Raw genomic sequence first — 21,882 nt, 5'->3', positions numbered from 1 at the left:
CTGCCTCTGACACCTAGACCCATATAAAAGCAGGGATAAAAATACTACCAGAACACAAGCAATATGGTCTTCTCCAGCATTAAAGAACAAACCCAAGATGGTAGTGGTGCCTGTTGCCATTCACTATAAGCAAGACAGCCAGGTGCTACTGACAGAAAGCTCATTCATAGGGGCTTGCAGCAAAACAAGATCCTAACAACCCCAGCTCCTCAGAAGTGGATGACACTCACCAGGAACATGGATGGCCAAAGAGTTCAGAAGATGCACTGATTTCACACATCGCTTGCGTATCTCTATGGAGCCCCAGTTGCAAATTAGGTTGTTCTCCCTAGCAGAACCTGCTAACGAAGCAGTAGTACACATGCTCCCTGCATTCCCCTTAGGGCGACCCATCCCTCCCACAGTACATCTGCATCCGCTAGCCCAGTTGACTGAGAGTGGTGAAGCTAATCCTATGTCTGGGTATTGGTAATACACAGAAGGAAATATTACTTAAAGACTCAATGGAATTTAATACAGGTTAAATTTGTAATATGCAGTTGCTTATGAGGCACCAAGTTAATTGGCACATGGAGATCCCTCAAAGGAATATTTTTACTGTCAGAAATATTTGCACTCAATTCTACATATGCTTTATAGTTGAGATATGCCTTTAGTAGCTGTAATACAATCTTGTTACCCGTGTTGTGTCGTTTACCTTTAATGTTATGATGCAGAAATTTCCAAAAATCACCCCGATGAAACAAAGTTGTATTTTTTCCTTTCTCCTAGGTTTTGCAGACTTTTCTTCTGTGGTACAACCCAGCTGAAGGAGCATATTAAACAATATTTTTCTTGCATTTACACTGATATGATATTGTGGGTCCTCTAGCAACAGTAGAAGTGAATTACTGTGTGGTGCTGTTAGCTATTAAAATACCACAGTGAAAGGTGAAGAATAATAACTTAGAGAGACAGACAATGGACATTTTATGTTATAGTAACCAGTCTGGGCAAATTATTGAGCTGAAATCCAGCCCTTTTGTGCTGCTCTGCTGGTGAAAAGGGGCTAGAATGCAGCCAGATTTGTGAGGCTCTTTTGCATCTGAATTGCACCCATTGACTCCATTTCATGCCAGGGAGATGAACATACGAATGCTAGGCATTAACCTGCAGTTCCAACTTCATTTTCCACATGAACTCAAACAGTTGCCATGTTTCACTCCAGAAGTGACTGCACTTCACTTGTAGATGGAATGATCCCTTCTGTATTGTATATGCTGAGTAAAGTTGGTAAAGCACTTTGGGATTAATCAACATGAAAGGTTCTGTATAACTCTAATCTTGTTACCATCACCACTTTTCCTTCCTGGCCTTTTCTCATTGCTTCCTTATCTTTAATTTCAAACAAGAGCACTCTGCTTCTTACAGAATAATCTTGCAAGCTAATGCAAACAGCGTTGACTAAGGTCTTAGCAAATGCCTTAGAAGATTTACTATTTCGATGACTACTGTCCAGAGTTTGCTATGGCAGATCCTAGACATGTGATATTCAGAGATTACTAAGAGTCATCTTATCTGTCTATGTCGATGGGGATCATATTAGTGCATCTTCCTTTGATACACTCAAAGCTATAAGTTTTTTTAGTCCTCTACATTAAATAGACATAATTTTTGAGGCAATTTCTGCCCTTCATTACACTGCTCTAAGTTTGTTGTATCCCCACTGATTACAATGGAGTCTGAAGTGGGAACAAAACAGATACACCTGTATGATATTTTCCCTCCAGTTAAATTCAGAATTCAAGGTCCTGATGATGACCCATGTCTCAGCAGCTGACTCTTTCTTCATGTCCAGTGTGACAGCCGCTTTGGCTATAGAATTCATACCTACTAGAGATCAGGCTGACACCTTTAGGTCCCAATGCAAGAACCATCTAGCCATGCAAGGGTTTTCCTAATGGAGTTGAGATCTCAAGGCAATGCTCTCCCAAGGCGTACCATCTCGATTTGCAGGTGCTGTCCTCCTGACCATGGCCATCTCTGCTGGGAAGAGGTGTGGCCTAGTGATAAGTGAAACTTGGGAGTCAGGTCTCCTGGGTTCTCTTCCACTGGTAGTGTGTAGATGGTATGTAGGTAGTTAGCAGAGAGGTACTTTCTGAACAAGGGATACATGTTTAGGCTGTCTTACTTTTCATATTTCTTATCTCCATCTGGGTTTACACAGTCTCTTTGGTTCACTTGGCTCTATCCTATACATTCACTTTTCTGAGTGGTGCTGAGTTTCTAAGACCATAATGAGCATTCATCTGTGTGCACAACTTCTATTGGCACACGTGTGTACTGTTTGAATCACTCAGCCTATGTCTATTGTGCTTAGTGAGCATGGGAAACAGATTTTTTTTTAAATGGAAAGGAAGAAAAATACACTATTAGATCTTTCTCATCTCTGTGAGTTTAACCGTTGTTCTGTGATATCTGTTTCTGTTTGGAAAATGTGAAATGCCAACCTTTTATGCAATGATGTCACTGTTATAAAAAGCATTAAAAAAATCTTGAGTTTGTTTGGTTTCAGCTATATGCTGAATTTGGGCACCTGAATCTGAGGTCTAGCAGAAAGACCCCAGACTATCCATCACCTTTAACACTAGCTGAAGTCCTTTACCTTTCACCTACAGACTGTTATGAAATGATGGTTTTACTGTATAGTTCAAGCCCTCAAAGAGCTGAGAATTTTACCTAAAAATAGGACAAGATTTCTCTAAGTGTTGTGTGTTATTTATAGACCTGAAAGTTTGTATTTTATTTAGGTGCACAAAGAATCTTACAGGTACAGGAGATTCAAAGAAGGTTGAAAAAGAAAAACACATCATCCTACAACTAGTTCTGCTTCTCTCGAAATGGATGCAAGTTCAGGAGTTTTGGACAAAGAAGGAGCAAATTCCAGAGCCAAAGGACACTCAAAGACCTTACAAAAGAAAGGAAAGGGGCTCTTATTAGCGAGCTTCTGATATCCACAGCTGCAGCAGTATGGCACAGGGAGTGAGGTAGACTCTTGGGGAGGAAGGTCCCAGGTCATTTAGGATTAGAAGGAGAGTTACAAAGCTGAACTCATTCTAAGAGGAACAATTCCAGGGGAACAAATTAACTAAAAATAAAACTTTTTTTTTATTCTGGAAATTTCTAAGGAACTAGCTGACTCATCTCCACCTTTTTAGGAGTAGAACCATTTTCTGAAATATAATTTATGTTTCACAATGACATATAAAACAAATCCACTTGTCCATTTTGTGTTCTTATTACAATAAAGGCAAAGATTCCACAGTTTATCTAGAGATGGGCCAGCACACAGGGCAGTTTAGATCAGATGGTGTAAAACTTCAAAAGACTTCAAAGGTATTTGATTCAAGGGTTTTTTTTCATACCCATCTCTGTGCTTATCACATTCAGTATTCACAGATGAGCAAATACAGAATAACACATCTGAACTACAATCAAACAACACGAATTAAAAGGTAACTGAGAGACAGCTATCTCCTTTGTCCTCAGTTTGGTTTGTGCTACGATACTTTAATAGCTGGGAAAGGCCATTCCAACTATTCCCTCTGTTCGCTCTGGCTCTATCCCATCACACACAGCATCAAGTCAACTAACACAACTTTTTAACTTAATGCCTCTTGATTTGGTTCTTCTCAAAGAGGAACCAATGTAAAAAATGAATGAAGATAAATGTAACCAAACTCCATGACAACAAATCACTCCATGAACCTGTGCCATCTTCTGGGAAGTAAATACTGCCACATGGACAGGAATCTGTCCATAGCTATCTTATTAGCAATACTCTAGGAACTTGTTCCCTTATGTACTGCAACTATTGACAGAATCTAACAGAGGTGCAGGACTTTCTTAGGCTGTAATCAACATTAGAGTGGGTCAAGAATTCTCCAATGAAACATTTTTTTCAGTAAATCCCAGTTCACGGAAACTGAAACTTCCTGCAGGAAACGTGTCAGGTTTAACTAATTTTTTTTTTAAATAAAAGTTTCAAAAATGTCACAGTGCTCCATTTATTTGGAACAAAACTTTTGATTTTTCAGTTAGAAAAAACTTTTGGTTTCAAAATGTATACTTTATATTTTTAAATCATGAAAGATGTCAAAATTGAAGCAAAACATTTTGAATTTATCAAACCAAAATGTTATGATTGACCCAAAATTATTTTTTTCAGCTCAAAAATTTTGTTGAGATTTTAGCTTTTTGGCCTGATTCAGGATGGGATTTTTTTTTAAACTCTCAAAATTTTGGGGAGGATGGGAAATCTGTTTCCCGACAAACTTTCATCAACTTCTATACGAAACCACATTCTCCAATTACATGCTTGCCAGTTCTTCTTGGTTCCTGAAATAGTCTCTGTTCTGCAAGGACAATCGTAATATCAAGGTTTTGTTATTCCTGAGGGGAAAACAAAATTTGATCTTGTTGAATGTAAAAAGGTTTCAATATTGTTTCCACAAAAAATAGTTGTTCTGTAGAAATATACCCAAATAGAAACCATTGAAAATCTTTCCAAGCAAAGCAGTAAGCAGTGCACACCAATTACGATATAATAGTCTAAGGATAGGTTTGTAGGGGATTTAAACTTTCATCTCTTGATTTGAAGGCAAGAGCTCTGCTATTTGAGCGAATGTAGCATTTTTTGCTGGGTCAGCCTACTAGACGGTCTTTATATCTTTACCTTCAGCTCCTTATACAGTGTTGCCTTTCACTTCTGTAACAGAAGAATTCTCAGTGGAGCCGTCTCTGAACCATTAACATTCTCCAAGAAGTTCCCGGAACAGCCCATTACTATAACTTGACACCAAGTTAGAAGTTGCCCAATAAATGTTTGCAAGACTGCAATAAACTCTGTCTCTAATAGCGTGCTTCATGCTGTGCTAGCAAAGTGCAGAGGAAATGACCAAGCGGAAAGCTCATATACAGTACTCAGAAACTGCACCAACAGTGTTCCAAGTATAGTACCTCTCAGTAGATTCTGACTCTCCGCATATTCTTTTCCACAGCGAATATTTTGCTCAGCTTCCCTGACTGTAAACTACACAAAACTTGAATAGAATGCTAAACATTCCGCAAGGCAAATTCAGAGCAGTTGTACTATTTGTTGTAGTTTAGGATGGATTTTAGGTGACTGGAGTTGGTTTAGAAGGTTAGAAAACATTAAGTTCCTCAAAAAGCCATAACAGTTCTATAAAATAACTTTTTTCAGGATCCCTCTTGAAAGTACTGCACACTCCCTGTGAAGTGAGCCTAAACAGACTATTGGGCTATTTAGTTTCCCTGCCTACCCTGTCTATCTGCATTCTGACCCTACAAAGAGAACTATGCAGCAAGACCCCTTTAGAGAGCCCCATTAAAATCAATAATTCATCAGGGCTCTGCATGGGCACAGGAGTCTTCCCACACAAAGCCCAATAAGGCACCTCACTGACACTGGGTTCATCTGCACATTTCTCTGTGCAGAACTGGGGCCGAACACGGCCCTCATCAGCGTGATATCCGAGCACCTCACAATTATTAATTAACTCATTATTTACCTGTTTAGATATCAGTCACTTACAAATTCCACAACAAAAGGCACCCATCCAAAGCTCTGGGCACTCTTAGCATACAAATTAAAAAACAACCGAAGTAGCAATACTGAGGAAGAGCAAAATGGGGTCCAGCCAGAGCCTCCCCTATCCCCAGCACCTGCTGGAGCCAGAACTGTGCAGGGGGAGACTCTGAACTCAGGGCACTAGGACCCAGCCAGTGTCTCCCACCCACCAGAGGCGACTAGTGAGAGGGACACAAAGGAGGCACCAGCTAACGGGGGGCACGTGACCTCCCCACGTGACCCGTTCCCACCCCCATGTGACCCCCTCATGTGACTCCTCCCCGCCCCTCTCCCCATGTGATCCCCCACACGTGACTCATCCCTGCCCCCACCCCCGGGGCCCCATGCTCTCCCCTTCCCTTCCCCATCACCTGGTGGGAGGGCGGGGGCTCTTCTCCAGTCTTCCTGGCATGTGTGGAGCCACTAATGCACTTTCCCAGGCAGCCTCCGGCCATGCTGCCTGCCTAGGCTGTCCCATGCAAGCAGCATGGCCAGAGACTGCCTGGGAGAATGCAGCCGCTGCGTGTCACACCAGGCAGCATGGCTGGATGAGGAGGCCAGAAAAGGAGAAGCTCTGGTCCCGCCTCATCCCTTCCAGCTCTGGCCCTGCCCCTTCATCTCCCCGGCTGCTGGCCTTCCCCATACCAGCATTTGGGGGAGGGTCATGTGACCCTTTGCCCTCCCTCCCCCCCAACAGGTTGACATTGCATGTAGGGACAAAATCAGAAAGACATAAAAGGCAATAAGAAGAGATTCTTTAAATGCATTAGGAGCAAGAGAAAGATGAAGGAAAGCATGGGGCCTTTACTTAGCAGAGAAGGAGAACTAATAACTGATGAGATCAGGAAGGCTGAGGTGTTTAATGCCTACTTTGCTTCAGTCTTCACTAAAAAGGTTAATAGTTACAAGATACTTAGCATAATTAATATTAACAACAAGGGAGAAGGATTAATATTAACAACAAGGGAGAAGGAGCACAAGCCAAAGTAGGGAAAGAGCAGTTTGAAGAATATTTAGATAAGTTAGATGTATTCAAGTCAGCAGGGTTTGAAGAAATTCATCCAAGGGTACTTCAGAACTAGCTGAAGCAAACTTGGAACCATTAGCAATTATCTTTGTGAACTCCAGAGGACTGGAGAAGGGCAGACATAGTACCTATCTTTAAAAAAGGGACCAAAGAGGACCTGGAAAATTATAGTGACGGTCACGTTAACACCACCCTATACCGAAAACCCATCGACCACTATGCCTACCTTCATGCCTCCAGCTTCCACCCCAGACACACCACATGATCCATTGTCTACAGCCAAGCGCTGAGGTACAACCGCATTTGCTCCAACCCCTCAGACAGAGACCAACACCTACAAGATCTTCACCAAGCATTCTCAAAACCACGATACCCACATGAGGAAATAAGGAAACAGATCAACAGAGCCAGACATGTACCCAGAAGCCTCCTGCTGCAAGACAAGCCCAAGAAAGAAACCAACAGAACTCCACTGGCCATCACATACAGTCCTCAGCAAAAACCTCTCCAATGCATCATCACTGATCTACAACCCATCCTGGACAACAATCCTTCACTTTCACAGGCCTTGGGAGGCAGGCCAGTCCTCGCCCACAGACAATCTGCCAACCTGAAGCATATTCTCACCAGCAACTACACACCGCACCATAGTAACTCTAACTCAGGAACCAATCCATGCAACAAACCTCAATGCCAACTCTGCCCACATATCTACACCAGCGACACCATCACAGGACCTAATCAGATCAGCCACACCATCACCGGTTCATTCACCTGCTCGTCCACCGATGTAATATATGCCATCATGTGCCAGCAATGCCCCTCTGCTATGTACATCGGCCAAACTGGACAGTCCCTACGTAAAAGGATAAATGGACACAAATCAGATATTAGGAATGGCAATATACAAAAACCTGTAGGAGAACACTTCAATCTCCCTGGACACACACTGGCAGATTTAAAGGTAGCCTTCCTGCAGCAAAAAAACGTCAGGACCAGACTTCAAAGAGAAACTGCTGAACTTCAGTTCATTTGCAAATTTGACACCATCAGCTCATGATTAAACAAAGACTGTGACTGGCTAGCCAACTACAAAAGCAGTTTCTCCTCCCTCGGTGTTCACACCTCAACTGCTAGAAGAGGGCCCCATCCTCCCTGATTGTACTAACCTCGTTATCCCTAGCCTGATTCTTGCTTGCATATTTATACCTGCCTCTGAAAATTTCCACTACATGCATCCGACGAAGTGGGTATTCACCCACAAAACCTCATGCTCCAATACGTCTGTTAGTCTATAAGGTGCCACAGGACTCTTTGCCGCTTTTACAGATCCAGACTAGCATGCCTACCCCTCTGAAGCTTGGGAAATTATAGACCAGACAGCCTATCTTCAATACCTGGAAGGCTACTGGAATAAATTAGTAAACAATCAACTTGTAAACAGATAATAGGGTTATAAGGAATAACCAGCATGGATTTGTCAAGAACAAATCATATCAAGCCAACCTAATTTCCTTCTTTGACAGGCTTACTATCCTAGTGGATAGAGTGGAAGCAGTAGACTTCATATATCTTGATTTTAGAAAGGCTTTTGACACATTCCCACATGACATTCTCATAAGCAATTTAGGGACATGTGTTCTAGATGAAATAACTATACATTGGGTACATAACTGATTGAAAAACCATTCTGAGAGAGTATTTATCAGTGGTTCGCTGTCAAACTGGGAGGGTGTATGTTGTGGAGTCCCACATGGGTCAGTCCTGGGTCCAGTACAAGTCGATATATTCATTAATGGCTTAGATAATGGAGTGGAGAGTATGTTTATAAAATTTGCAGATGACACCAAACTGGGAGGGGTTGCAAGCACTTTGGAGGACAGAATTAGAATTCAAAATAACTTTGGCAAATTAGAGAGTTAGACTGAATTCAAGTAGATGAAATTCAACAAAGATAAGTGCAAAGTGTTTCACTTAGGAAGGAAAAATCAAATGAAACCACAAAAAGGCAATAACTAGCTAGGTGGTAGCACTATTGAAAAGGATCAGGGGATTATAGTGGATCACAAATTGAATATAAGGCAACAATATGAGGCAGTTGCAAAAGGGTTAATATAATTCTGGAGTGCATTAACAGGGTATTAGGATATGAGATGCGGGAGGTAATTGTCCCACTCTGTTCACTGTTGGTGAGGCTCAGCTGGAGTACTGTGTCCAGTTCTGGACACCACACTTCAGAAAAGACGTGGACAAACTGGAGAGAGTCGAGAGGAGAGCAACAAAAATGATAAAAGTTTTAGAAAAACTGACCTACCAGGAAAGGTTAAAAAGCTGGGGATGTTTAGTCCTGAGAAAAGAAGACTGAGAGAGGACCTGAGAACAGTCTTCAAATATCTTTAGGGCTGTTCTAAAGAGGATCAATTATTCTCATGCCCACTCAAGGTAGGACAAGAAGTAATGGTTTTAATCTGCAGCAAGGGAGATTTAGGTTTGATATTAGGAAAAACTTGCAAACTATAAGGTAGTTAAACCCTGGAATAGGCTTTCAAGGGAGGTTGTGGAATCCCCATCATGGAGGTTTATAAGAACAAGTTGGACAAACACCTGTCAGATTTATTTGGTCCTGTCACAGCACAGGGGACTGGACTTGATGACGTCTCGAGTTCCCTCCAAGTCCTACATTTCTATGATTCTATATGGCCTTGGGGTAATGCTATAGGGAGCAGCCAGCCAGAGACTCCAGCTGGCAGGAGCGGGAGCCAGATACAGGGATCTTTGGATACTCAGAGAACTTTCTGCACTTTTGACTGGACTTCTGTGATGATACGATGTTTGCTCCAACCCTACCCATTTCCCCTTCCCTGGACACTCCCTCACAGTCGATTTACCTCAGTTTCACTCCACACTTGCCCTTCTTACACTCTTCTCATTCCCCTGCCCTCCTCACTCCCTTCCCTTTTCTTTCCGTTAGGCTGATATCCTCCTAACTCTAAACCTACCAAAAACAATGGTGGAACTATCATCACATTTTCTGCCACTACATTGTTCTTTCTGCTTGTGTGTTCTACCCTTTCCCCCACCCTCTGTCTGTCTTGTCTATTCAGATTATAAACTCTTTGAGGCAGGGACCATCCACATACTACTGTGGTTGTATATTGCCTAGCACAAGGGAGTTCCATTCTTAGTTGGCTCTTAGACACCGTACTAAGTATGATTAATACAAATAATTCTCTTATACACCACATAATCATCAGTCATGTGGCCTGTAAAGCTTAACCAGCCCGCCCCCCCGCCCCCCTTTGCACTGTTCCTTGAGAGAGAAATCCACCACTGCCTCAGCTCACCATGAATTCCCACTCAAACAGCTGGGCTTTGCAGCATTCCTAGAAGATCCACAAATTTAGGCTATTTCAAACCTGGGCGAGCAGAGCATTCCAATAGAAAAGAGACATTAATTAATTAATTAATCAATCAATCTTCACAATGGCTCAATGAGATAAGGGAGTATTATGCTCGTTTTACGGATGAGGGACTGAGCCACAGAGTGGAGGTTTAAAAACCACGGCAGTGAGTCTCAGAGCCCGGGTCTACACACTCAGGGTCGCGCTATGGTGCTAAAAGCAGCTGCGTAAACTTCTGGGCTCGTGCTGGAGCTCAGGCACTGCAGTTGAGGGAAGGAGGTGGGTTTCAGACCCTGAGCCACAAACACATACATGGCTATTTTTAGCGCCACAGTATGAGCCTGAGTCTGTAGGCCTGGGCTGTGAGGTGCACTGCCATGAGGCGGGGCAAAGGCAGCCATGTAGACAAACCCTGAAACTCGCTGCAGTGGAGATTAAAATATAGTGTAGGCATACCCAATGAGATGAAATGGTACCACAGGCACAGTGTAGTCAAGCAGAGACTTGAACCCAGATCAGTGTCTTGACAGCCAAACCATCTTTCATTCCTCTCCGTCTAAAGCTCAGTTTCAAGCTACCCTCTTTCTTTAATTTTAACAAACACACATCTACAGCCTTAAAATAATTTAGAAATGAAAAAAGTAGTTAAACAACATCTATCCCTTCAGCGGAGGCCAGCACATTCAAATCCATTTTAATTATTTTTAAAAAATTAAAAATACAGTCTACCTTCTATTCAAGAAAGTGGAGCTTTGAAATGGAGACAGAAATTTGATCTTTTTAGCATGGGTATAGTGCTTAGTAAAACAAACTGCACATGACTCAGTACAGTTTATCTCTGTGTCCAAAGGTATGCACCAGTCAAAATCAAATGACTTTGTTTCACATTCATGCATGATAAGTTTCTGCTTCAGTAACCATGTTAAATAAATTTAAGCAACAAGACTACCATGGCCTATTTTCTAGCTTTCAAAAATACCCCACCAGGCACAATGCATGCTTTCAGATAAAACCAAAAAATACCTTTTTTAAAAAAGACTAACGATTATAGTTTGGCTAGAAGCATCATTCATTAAAAGTTATTGTATGATTTAAATTAAAATAATGCTAACTGATTTCTTCTTTAGTTCAATCAATAAAATATACTTTTAAAGATTATCATTGGTATTCACAAAAGTGCATAATGAAGAACTAGTTAATAGGCCAAATATTTAGGCACCTAAAGATGCAGATATGCAATCCCACTGAGAATTAGGCACCTGTTTAGGTGCTTTTGAGATTCCCACTAGGTGCCTATCTGCATCTTTAGGTGCCTAAATACCTTTGACAATCTGTCTCACTGTGCATGCCAATGAAAAGTATTCCCAGGTTATGCATACCAATACATATTCTGCATATCCTGTTTAAATCAGTTAAATCTAACTGGAAATTGCTTTCCTGATCAAGGCATTTTTGCTTTAATATCTTGATAAATTTGCATTTCTAACTCTGAGCATGAGCACTGAATCAGCATGAAGAACAATCTGATTAATATCACTGTTGTAAAGACACCATACACTTAGCAACTATTCACCCTTCAAGTATCACTGGGCCAAGACATATGGTTCGGGCTCCATCTTTGTCACAGAGGTTGTGGATTCCATGACTTTCCACGACCTCCGTGACTCCTGCAGCAGCCGATGTGGCCGACCCCAGCGCCGCCCAAGCAGCTGGCCCCAGAGCCCAGCTGCTCAGGTGACCCCAGGGACGGCCAGACTGGCCGCAGCTGGAGCAGTCGCAGCCAGCCGCATGGAAGGCCCAGCAGCCAGCTGCACCAGTGCAGCCAGAATGGCCCTGGGGCCAGCCGCACCAGGCACTGCTCAGGCGGCCCCAGGCTTCTGGCCCCGGGGATCACCCAAACAGTGGCCGGTGAGCTTAGCCCCAGCGACTGCCTGAGCAGTGGTCCTGGGGTGGCAGGAGCAGCGACAGAAGCAGCGGTGGGTGGGCAGCCGCGGGGGCTGCCGGAGCAGCTGCTGCTTGGTGACCCCCGGCAGCTGGTACCACTGGCCCCTGCCCACCCCCAGCAGCAGTTCCCCCCCCCCCAAGAAGCAGCCCTCCCCATCTCCCAGAGCAGCACCCCCCCCCCAGCCCCCTGCTAAGATTTAGTCAGGGGTATATGGTACAAGTCATGGACAGGTCACAGGCCATGAATTTTTGTTTATTGCCCATGACCTGTCCATGATTTTTTCTAAAAATAGCCATGACTAAATCATACCCTTACATATGGTTAAGCAGTTGTCCCTGACCTGGTTACAATACAATTCTATTTTGTAGCATAGATGAGGCCTTACCCATACTGTCTACCTACAATATGGTGTGTACTGTAACCGATGAGAGATCAACACTTCGTAACTGACCCCTTGACATGGTTGGATTTGCATTGTAGTTATACATTTACAGTATATATTTCTAATCCTAAATAACTTTTCTTCCAAGTATTCAGAACTCTTCATGCAGATTATAAACTAAGACCCTACATTTTGAAATGAAGTTTTTTTAAGAGCACTAGAAAGCATCTTAACTTCTGCAAATGAACATATGGTAGAACCTCAGAGTTATGAATTTACCAGTCAACCACACACCTCATTTGGAACAGGAAGTACACAAACAAGCAGAAGCAGAGAAGAAAGAAAGAAAGAAAGAAAGAAAGAAAGAAAGAAAGAAAGAAAGAAAGAAAGAAAGAAAGAAAGAAAGAAAGAAAGAAAGAAAGAAAGAAAGAAAGAAAGAAAGAAAAGCAAATACAGTACAGTACTGTGTTAAACATAAACTACTACAAAAAAACAAAGGGAAAGTTTAAAAAAAAGATTTGACAAGGTAAGGAACATGTTTCTGTGCTTGTTTCATTTAAATTAAGATGGTTAAAAGCAGCATTTTTCTTCTGCATAATAAAGTTTCAAAGCTGTATTAAGTCAATGTTCAGTTGTAAACTTTTGAAAGAACCATAACATTTTGTTCAGAGTTACAAACATTTTAGAGTTACAAACAACTCGGTTCTACTGTATATTTTCCAGAGTTCAGCCTGGAACATTTGTATGGTTTAATTTAACACCCACCAGAATACACAGTAGCCCACATTGTCCCCCCCCGGAAGTAAACTATACATAACAGACTGACAGCTTACAAAGGGTTCAGCTTGCAGAGTTTCCTAATAGATTCTTCTGTATTAATGGTTCTGTTGCATTAATATGTAATGCCATACATATGCAAAATATGTATTCACTTAATATAACATTATGTATTAATGACTGCATTACCTGTGAAGTCAGCTTGGAGAACTACACATGAAAGGTCTCCTCTGAACATAAAACATCAAGACATTAGGCTAGTATTTGTAATGTGCCTAATTGCTATTCCTTGCCAGGCCACTAGCTGGTATCTGACTGAGCTGCTCAGGAAATTAAACTAGGGGGAATATAGCCAGACTAAATGACTAGTCTTTAATGGTTATATTGCATTAAGAAATGTAAAAAATGAATGCACTGCCACTTTTTTATTTCATAAATCCACTCAAACAACTATGATGTAACTGTTCATACAACCTTAACTGTGATTAGAAGTAAGAAAAATATTCAGTGAACTTTAAAAGGTTCAATATTTGAACATTTTCACTTCTGCCAATTTCAAACTGGTCTCAGTTTTGTGAGTCTCCATGCTATAATGGAGAGCACTGTTAGTGGAAATAGGTGTTCTTTACAGAAACATTGTTTTCACAGTCAAAACATGGACAATGTCATGATTCCTCATGTTTTCACAATCAAATTTTCATTTTTTGCAATGTGAAATTTTAGCCATGAAACAGAGAATTTAAATTTTTAAAAGTCATGAAAAAAATTGGCATTTTCTGTGAGAACAGATTAGGTACTTTGAGATTTCAGCACTGAACCAGGAAATCTCCTAAAGCTAAAGAACCATCATGAGATTCTGGTAGAATACTATTTTGTCACTGGTTCATTTGAGTTTGGTGAGGGGATAGTGTGTCAGAGAATGGGGGTAGCTGGTTTCATTTTCCCTTTTAAAATATTTCCATGTGGATGTATTCACATGAGAGGTGTGGTCCAGGCTGCAGCACTAGAAATTCAGCTACTAATAGAGAATATTGAAGCTGCCAGTTCAAACATACATAGAGTACTAGTAGTCCCCTCACATCCTCCTCATAGTCTCTTAGGATGAAATTCACCCCTGGACAGAGGACTGGCACAGAACTAGGTACCTCTTAAGTCCCGCTTAAATTCTCACCTCTTAAGCCCCACTCATAGCCCTGGAGCTGGCCTGCAGTATGGGGTGAATTTCATCCTGAGAGATTTGTCAGGCTTTCCTCTTTCTAATGGTCTCTGAGAATCAGCTAGGGTAGGGTAAGAATCTCTCCACTAGATTGGGGAAATTCAATCAGAATACTATTATCAGCACCATGATTCATTTCACTTACGGTAAAATGAATCAGCCATCAGATGACCATGACTGTGCAGAACAGTTTGCCAGAAATTCACAAAGTGACTGTCGCATGTTGGAAATAATGATTACCAGAGGTGGTTTGGGCTTGGCAGAGATCATCTGGGAGGCTCCAGAGTATTTTCTTTCAGAGTTTGGTTTGGTTTCACTCTTGGCCCTCCAGTCCTCTTACTATGCATCTAACCTGTCATTATGGGTAGGCTGGGAAAATGAATAATAAATGTACCAAACACGAATATTAGTGCTATTTGAGCAAGTGAACATTACTCAGTCATCACTTGGGTGACATCCAGTAGGCAAATGCACACCTACTCCTGGCCTCTTTCCACAGGATATCCCTGTATCGGACAACCCCTGCACCTAGTAGGCCTAGCACTAGAATCAAATGAAATGGCATAGTGAATAATTATCTTCACAAATACCGCTTTTTTCTTTTGGCCAATGATCCAACACCATGTTACTCCATTTTAAAGGTTTGTTATTCTGTTCACAGTTCTCTTTATTTCTTTTTCCATAAAAATTCACAAGAGTGATTTTATTTTGTTCACAGAGAGTGAAAAATCTCACAAATATGTGTGTGTGTGTGTGTGTTAGTGTTACATATACATGTAAATATTCACACTGGAAGTGTTTGTGCAGCCATCTTGAAAACTCCTCCTATTTATCTAAGTATCAGCTATCCAATCTGGGAGAAAAAACACCACATGTCTCAGATGACCAGTCTCATATCCCAAATAATGGAAAGTGAGAAAGTGAATGAACAATAGTCTTAAATATCATTCAATAGTTATATTTAGAACTTTTTTGATTTTCAGTTGACATTTTTTTGGTTTTCAGAAGTTTGGTTTGTCAAAAACAAAATCAAGATGTTCCTGCAGAAAACAGATACTTTTAAGGAAAAAAATTGAAAGATTGAAAACCAATTTTCTGTCAAAAAACAGTTTCTATGGAAAATTTTCAACCTAATCTAGTTATACTACAACAGCACTTAGAGGCCCCATCAGGTGTGGGCTCCATTGAGCTAACCACTGTAAAAACATTTGTAAAGATGTGGTATCTTCCCTAAAGAGCAATATGTTCCCATAAACATGTTTGTTAAACAGTTTTACATAACAAATAAACATATGACAATCAAAGGGCTTGATTCATCACTGTATTACTCCAGGTTTACTCTGGTGTAACTCTATTGATTTCAAGAAGGAAGAGTGTGTGCGTATGGGGGCCAGAAAGGAAGATGTTGTAGTAGTAGCAAAGAGAGAGATTTGAGCACACAGTGGATTCTTGAAGCTGTGTCAATGGAAGCAATTGCCTGGAGGCAGGGTATAAACTGTAAAGTAAGAAGAGCAAAGGGCCAACTAAGAACAGAGCCCTGGGCAACCCCTCAGGCAATGGAAGATGAAGAGGAAGACCCACTGAAGGAACTTTGGAATAGGGAGAGGAGAGTGTCTCAAAAACCCAGTGAGAACAAGATGTAAAGGAGAGGAAGGCCAACTTTGTCTGACCAAGTTGTAGAGGTTGTGATAGGCAGCTTTACATAAAATATGAGCTGTGGGAGGAGAAGGAAAGTTCAGTATCAAGAATGATGCCAATGTCATAGGTAGTGGAGGCCAAGGGCAGGTCTGAGTCAAAGGTGGAGTCATGTTTAAGGATATCCCTTCTGACCTGCAGCAGCATCTCTGTCTTTGAGACAGAGGAAGAAGAGATGAAGAGTCAGGTTCAAGATATTCAGTCTTGGGGTGTGAACACCATTCAGCTGCATAAATAGATGGCTGAAACTTAGCAGCTTACTTATGAGCAGCACTTCACCATTCAGAAGCAGTCGTGGTTCCAAAACCCCAGACAGCAAGGTATGAATGTGATAAAGTAGTAGACACTGAGTTGTTGGAGTGAAGCGATTCCAGCACGTCAGCCTTTGACTCATTTGACCTCCCCCCAGTGTTATTTTTAATGTCATTTTCTGCTGTTGAATATGTATTACTGTTATACAATGCTTACTAAGTTGGTTATGTAAAATTCTGGAGATAAAACCTCAATCCAAGGCCCCCTCTTAAGATTTCTGAACTTCCTGAGGGTTCTGGGAGCACATCCAAGGATTTTTATTGTTCCCAGAAGATATGTGGAGATTATCTATCATTTGGAGAATGTGTGTATTGGGGGAGACAGGGAGCATAGTATATTGTTCCTTTCCTGGATAGAAAGTGGGATTCAACGATGACCCAAAACAGATGTCAAGAAGGGAGGAAAACTAGTAAATAAATAAAGAGAAACCCCTGAGATATGCTGAAGGATTACTAACCATATTATGCATTTTATGATGGTGCCATCAATATTACTCATCCACAATAAGTTATCTTAGACTTTATAGGTTTTCTTTTAGTTGCACATATTAACAATACAACAGTATGGAGCTGACATTCGTCTTCCATACTGAGCAAGGTTTTATAGCTATTTTTTTTCTGGCTGTCACCTGTTTCTGATTTTTACATTAAACAATAATTCCATTTTTGTGAACACTGTCAAATACTTTTTATAGTTTTCTTTTAAATTACACAAAATTTTAGGGCCTGTTTTTTAGGACTTATTTTGTTTTTTGAACCCACAGAATTACAGACGCAAATAATAAAAGCCTGGCTCCACTGAAGTCAATGGGAATTTTGTCACTGACTGTAACATGACTGGATATCCAAGTACTTGTACATGCCTACCACTGCCCCAACAACTAGTCTGTGTCTATAAACTGTGAGTGCAAAAAGGCAGCTAGATATTTGAAAATCCTTAACCACCCCTGTTTGTGATGCCCTCTTAGGAGTTGGTCCTTTTTTATGTAGCAAACATTGATTCAATCTCACTGTTTGTTCTGGAACACAAGCCAACATGACTTTTCCCCATTTACTACGTTGATGCAGCGGATATAAATCCATAGCAGCAGCATCACAACAGTTTGGAGATTTAGGATTTGCTATTTAACTCACCCTGTTTGCTAGATGGCGGCTTCTCTGACAGCGTCTGAACGCTGGGGCAACAAATAAAAAGAAGGTACAGGGTTTTAATAAATTTGTCAGTGTCACAATGACAATTTTTGTTTTGAATGGCTAAATTTAGAACCTGGAACAAATTCTCATCACTTCAAGACTTTTGGCCTGAACAACTTGCTAGCATCCCTTTAAATCTGAGTTTACAGTGCAATTGTTGACTGAAATTCTTGTAATTTATTACCGTATTTTTAAAAAAATCATTTAGTTTAATTAAAAGGCCAGTTAGTCCTGGCCCTGTCAGCCCGCCGAGATTGTCTTTTCAGATGGCAGGTAAGGAATCCATTTAGTGTGAAAGAGGAAACAGTGAGAGGCAATAAGTCATAAATTCCCATTTCAGGATGTTTCCAGTAACAATAGATCATTGTGGATGTGCAAGGAGTTCCACACTTGTACATCAGGACAAATGTGAACAAAGTCTGTACTGCTTCAGTTTCTGAGCTATTTGAGGATGGGCACCATGGAAATGATAACACACACACACACACAGCAGTCAAGACATATACTATAATATTACATGTCCGAAGTCCCCATAGCCTGCTCATTTAGAAAGCAATGTCACCATTATCATCTGCATTAGGAGGCTGCGGAATGGAAGGTTGTAGCCTTTTAAAATTTATTTTATTTTATTTTTGGTGGGTTACTGAAGTTGAAGGGTAGAATTCTGGGAAAATCACAATATCCAGAACTAAGTTAGGATCCTAGAAAATCCTTGCCCCTGGACTACAATTTCTAGGTTCCGTTTAATATTCCTAAATCAGTGGCCTTGTTAGTTTACTCTTTATACATTTCACTAAAAAAGACACCATCACCTGAAGCTCCTGTCTGAGAATTTGCATTCATGGAGCTCACTAGATTTAATCTTTTGCACTGGTGATAAAGGACATTTGGTTTCATATTGGAAACTATACACATCCTAATCTGTCTTCTCACAAATACTCTGTGTTCCCCATAATAAATGCACAGTTTGCTCAGCACAACCTGGCATTAAAAAGAAAAGGGCTTAATTTACACACACGTGTCTCAGGGACATGATTTTGGCCAAAACACTTTTCTTTTTCTGAAAAAAAAAAACCCTGTCTTTCTGAGAAACACACCAGTGACAGCAAATGACCAATGAGATTCTGGAATAAGTGTTTGACTCATTGCATTCCCCACTCCCACCCCAATTGTTCCAAAAAATGCTGATTCATCAACACCTTTTTTGTCTAAAGCCCCTTCCAGTGGATTTTTCCTCCATGTAATCATTTGCTTTTCCTTAACCACACAAATTTCATTGTGTTCTGCATTCCTTTTGGTTTTCAGGGATCATGATATCAAATTCAAAGGTAATTTAAGTTATGGTGTGGGGAAGGAAAAACATATGGCTCCAGAGTCAAGTCACTTTCACTAAGATTTTTTTTAATCATTATATCTTATCTGTACTGTGGTAACATCTAGATTCCCCAGTCATGGACAAGGGCCCCATTGTTCTAGGCACCGTACAAACACAGAACACAAAGATGGTCTCTGCTCCAAAAAGCTTACAATCTAAATATGAGAAAAGAGACAACAGGTGGAGACTGACAGGCAGGCACAGGAGTACAAGGAAACAATGAGACAGTACTTGTTGGCATGGTAGGCTTTGGTCTTAGCACACCAGCTGCCTAATCATCATCAAGTTTTTTGTAAGCATCACAGTAAAAGAGGGACCTGAAAGTAGATAATGAGGTAGCTTTGTGGATGTTTACATGGAGCTCCACTCAAGCATGAGGGACAGCATGGGGAAAGCAAGAAGGTGCTTGCTTGAAAATATAACAAATGGGCCATGGAGGCTGGCCTCACTAGCACAGTAGAGGTGGGAGTTGATGTCTCAATAGTGTATGAGAGCTAAGTAGTGTGGGGGTAGGCCACGCCAGGCCTTGAAAGGGACAACAAATAGTTTGTATTCGATGGGATGAAGAAGGAGCCAGCGAAGGGATGCAAAGAGAGGAGTTGGCACAGTCAAATCAATGAGCAAGGAAAGATGATCTTTGCAGCAGCATTCTGAATGGAACTAAGTGGGGCAACACGGCATGTGGCAAAGCCAAAGAAAAGAGAGTGTTGCAGTAGCTGACTTCACCTTCATACTTGAGAACAAGTGAAACCATTCCTTTGGCTCCCCTTTTAGAACTGAAACCATTCTGTGTATGTACATACAGCTGTTGCTGTGGTTGGTCTGATCCTTCTTTGTCTTATAATAATAGAGGTTAGCCAGAACTGGAACTTCAACACCCAAACTCCCAGAGTTCATTGATTTTATTTGGGGGGAAGTGGGGAAACAAGGGGCATGAAGCAGCCAGTCACTTTACCAGAAAAGTACTGAAAAATGGATTGATTCTAATGCCTCATACATCTGCTATTTCACTACTTGCATGTGTTATACCATGTGCAGAGAGAGCATGATAAATTCTCCCCCTCTGTTTTCTCCTTACAGCACGTGTGTTACAGAAACTGCTGGATTTTAAAACAGATGTGCATGCAGATAAATGACAAACCAATTGTTCCCTTCCACTATATCAGGGGTGGCCAAACTAGCCATGCACAACTCTTTTACTGTTAAAGTGTGGCTTGTGGAGTCCCCTCCCCCAGCTGCCACATTCTCCACCTACCAGACTGGGGGAGGGTGGAGCTCCGGACCTCTGCCTTGCAGCAGGGTGGTGGGGTAGGGGCTTCTGCCCAGTGCGGATGGGGGTGGTCTCTGGGCTTTCCAGCGTCTGCCCAGTGTGGAGGGAGGTTTCAGGGCTTCTGACCTAGGGGTGTACCTGCTGGGGCTTGGGGCTTCAGCAGGAGTGGGGATGAAACCCCAAGTCCTATCAGGTGTTTCCTTCCAGGCTGAAGCCCAAGCCCCAGCCCCCAGCAAATGTGCCCCAACTCTTGAACTGCTGAAAATTGTCATATGCAGCTTGGAGGGCCAGTAAGTTTGGTCACCCCTGCCCTATATGTAGTGCTACTGTAACAATGAAAATGTTTCTTCAAGATCTGAGTGCTATTTTGACTCTCACTCTTTCTCACAATATCCTGTTAAAGGGATTCTTTGCTTTTCAAATGTTTGGCCAAGATTTGGACTTGAACGGGAGCAAGCTCGTTGTCGCTTGAACCAAGCAAGATGGAGGTGATGCTAATGGGTGAGATATGGATCTTTCTGGTTTAGCAAGGAGGGTTTCTGGTACCAAAATCAAGAGAGTTTGTCCACCATTTATTCAGGAAATTAATAATTCAGGGTGCTTTTAAATTTCCATCAACTACTGTCATCTCAGAGGGCATAAATGATCAAGAGCACCTTTTTCCTGTCTGCCACTGGTAAGGATTTGTGACTCTCTCTCTCAGGCATGGACCTTGCTACACTAGCCCCGACTTTTCTAATTTCTTCTTTGGATTCATGCAATGTGTTCTGCATGGGGTTATCCAATACCCTTGACTATTATGTGGAAGCTTCTACTAGGGCAGCATGCACCTATCTGTCTGCTTAGCAGATACAACCCCATGAAGAATACTACATGAGCACTTCACTGAAAGTGCTACTTTCTCATTGTCATCCACATGGCATTTAAGGTGTGGGTTTATCTCCTGTCTGAGGAACCACCTTTATCCTCCTGGCTGAGAGAAGCTTGGGCACACAAACTAACAGTCCCCAGATTAAAACATTGGTATGTTCTGAATAGAGGCCCCTCAGCTCTGCCAGTCAATTTTCTTGCTGGCTTGACAAAGCCTAAGTTTGTTAGGGCATGGAGCCACTTTGTGCGGCAAGGGTGTATTGTTTGGGGGAATTTTTTTGATTTTTCTTAAATTGTTTTTTAGAAGTCCTTCATTGTTTCATGCCCTCTGAGACTTTTTATATCAGGCACATTTTATACATTAAAATATAATCAAAGAGATAGGTATTATCATTGTTATGGCCAAAGTCACCAGATGGTGCTGTGACATATAATCTGACAAGGACTTTTTCTTAACCAGACAGTAAGTTTTTATTCATTGAAAAATGCTGTATTCTTCATTTTCTTACACAGTGGTCCTTGGAGAGGGGCGGTGGCAGATCACAAACTCTCCTCTCTGTATTATTTTCTATATTTGGGGAAATTCTTGGAACACAGAAACTTCATGAAAACAGATATTTGTGCGTGGGCTGGGATTTCTGGAATGGGGGACTGCCTGCATCCTGTTTGTCTACTTGGAGTGGTATATATATATGAAAATAAAGTAAGTTATAGTTAGAACACACAAAGAATTCAGTCAAACTCCATGTCACTGATTTCTCCTCTACTGAGAAGCCAGTGAACAAGGCTC

Source organism: Lepidochelys kempii, chromosome 3 (assembly GCF_965140265.1).
Source record: "Lepidochelys kempii isolate rLepKem1 chromosome 3, rLepKem1.hap2, whole genome shotgun sequence".
Classification (NCBI taxonomy): domain Eukaryota; kingdom Metazoa; phylum Chordata; order Testudines; family Cheloniidae; genus Lepidochelys; species Lepidochelys kempii.
The sequence above is the reverse complement of the archived record's forward strand: the minus strand, read 5'-3'. Positions refer to the sequence as shown.